Source organism: Theropithecus gelada, chromosome 6 (assembly GCF_003255815.1).
Source record: "Theropithecus gelada isolate Dixy chromosome 6, Tgel_1.0, whole genome shotgun sequence".
Lineage (NCBI taxonomy): Eukaryota > Metazoa > Chordata > Mammalia > Primates > Cercopithecidae > Theropithecus > Theropithecus gelada.
Window position 1 is genome coordinate 171,628,035 of NC_037673.1, and position 2,451 is coordinate 171,630,485.

Consider the following 2,451-nt stretch of genomic DNA (forward strand, 5'->3'; position numbering starts at 1 on the left):
TGAATAGTTGGGGATACATTTTTGGAGGCTTTGAAACCTATTGGAGGAAAGGAGCAATGGAGGAGACCTCCTAGATATGTGGCCCAAGCAACTGGATGGTGCCTGCTGAGGCTGCCCCAAGGCAGAAGCTCATCTGCGTCAGTGCTTCTCAGACTTTTAAAAAAATTATCAACCCCCACTAGGAGCCTTTTCAGACATTATTTTCTTATTTGTGCACCCATACAATTGTAATACCACAGATGTGATCATCTTTTTATGCAGCAATGCCTATCTGTGCTTTATGCATAAAAAACGTGAGAACTTTTGCCCTCCCCTGCCTGAGAACCAATATTTGCTCCCTTGGGAATGCTGTCACCCCATTAAGAATGCACGGTCTAGCTCCAGGAGAAGTGGTTCCCTCTCCACCTATTTCAAGCCTCTTGTCTGAGCACCGCCTCCTCCTCAGTCATGACAGGTGGAATCATTGGGCTTTTGGGGGAACCCCTAAACCTCCAGAGAAAGACCATCTTAGAACACAGCATGGAAACACCAACCTTCCCCTTCTTTGGAGGAGTTTGCACCTCCCAAGGCTTCTGGGATAACTTTGCCCCAAATGTTCACATGGTCTGAGACCCACAGTCACAGGTGATAAAGGAACATTCACACCCTTTATCACCCCAATTCCTCTTAGGAAGGGGAAGATCATTGTGTGGGGAAAATACCTTAAGAAGTGCTTTGGGTAGAAGGTGAGACCCTTGGTGTGGGTGTTCCTGGAGAGGGGTGGAAGAGAGAGGCTGAGGCAGAGCCAGCGGGACGGGAGTCCACACGGGACACGCTGAGACTTCCTGTCAACCTGCAAATCTTCAAGAAATTCAACACACACACCTGAAGTGTTCCACTGGCATGTATTTCTGGTGGGAAAAAAAAGTGAGGGGGCTGAGATTTGCAGGGGGGAGGGGAGCAAAGGCAGGTGAATACACAAAGCAGCAGCAGGTGGACTCCAGGCAGGTGAGTCTAGGAACAGTGAAACTTGGGAGACATCGTGCAACCCGGGCAACACTACAGGGAGAAGGAGACAGTCCCACCCAAGCTTCGAGGTCCACAGAGGCCCAGGAAGATGGCCGGGGTTTGGTTTCTGTAACCACTCCCGTGAGAATGCAAGTCATGGAAGACCCATCAAAAAGTTAAACAACCAGGAGGTATTCGCTCAAGAATGCAAGGCCCAGAGGTGAGGCATCTCGGGATTGGTTCATTCACCAGCTGAACGTCCTTATCCTCTAAGACTCCAGTGCCCTGCATCTTCCGCCACCCCCACCATCTTCAGCACAGGGGCCCTGTCTCCCCCCATGGTTCCCCTGCTGCCACATTTACAGCCACATCCAGAGGTGGAAAAGTGGTGAACCGCTATTCTATAAAACCTTTTAAGAGTGAGGAAAACTCCCCCAGAATCCCACCCTGACCCCTCAGCCCCCAGCACACTGCTCAGCAGTAAGCGGTCTATCACAGGTCCTTGGCCATAGCAACCAGAGGCCAAAAGAATGAAATTAAGACGATTGGCTAAATGAGTGACTCCCAAAATGTGGCCCCTGCATCAGCAACATCAGCGCCACTTGGGAATTATTAGAAATGCAAAGTATTGAGCTTCATCTCAGCCAATAAAATCTGAAACTCTGAGGGCAGGGCCCTGCAGTCTATGGCTTAATGGGCCCTCCTGGTAATTCTGATGGAACCAGAAGTTTAGAACCAGCCAAGTAGCTTAGATTAATAAACATGCATTTCTGGTCCTGTGGTTTGGATGCGTGTCCTTCCAAATCTCATGTTGGAATTTTATCCCCAATGTTGGAGGTGGGGCCTTGTGGAAGATGTTTGGCTCATAGGGATGGAGCTCTCATGAATGTCTTGGTCTCATCCTCATGGTTATGAGTCAATTCTCAATTCTCACTCTATTAGTTCCCCCCAAGAGCTGCTTGTTTAAAAGACCTGACACCTTCCCACTCTCCTTTGTTTCCTCTCTCACCATGAGATCTCTGCACACCTTGGCTCTCCACCTTCCAACGTAAGTGAAAGCTTCCTGAATCCCTCACCAAAAGCACATACTGGAGCCATGCTTCTTGTACAGCCTGCAGAACTGTGAGTCAAATAAACCTGTTTTCTTTATAAATTACCCAGTCTTTTAGGTATTACTTTATAGCAACACAAATGAACTAAGACATCCGAGCTGGAGAAGATGGCACCATAGGAAGCACCTGCTGGTTGCCTGTCCTGAAGGTGGCTACTTATGCATGAGACAGGTGGACTGGAGAGAGCTGGCAGTATAGAGAGGGGCCCAAGTGAAGCCCACACGCTCACTGCTTGGCAGGACAAGAATGAGTGTGTTCTTCAGTCAAGTGGACTCATGAGAATACCTGGGCTGAAACCATCTTGAGAGGACCCATACTCAAAGGAAAAACATTGGCCCCATGTCCAAAGATT

The 2,451-nt window shown here is 48.8% G+C and overlaps 1 pseudogene; it reads right to left on the reverse strand.

Moving 5' to 3' along the window:
* Positions 1-460: 460 nt before the first annotated feature.
* On the reverse strand, positions 461-1,145 carry LOC112626028 (annotated as a pseudogene).
* Positions 1,146-2,451: the final 1,306 nt, after the last annotated feature.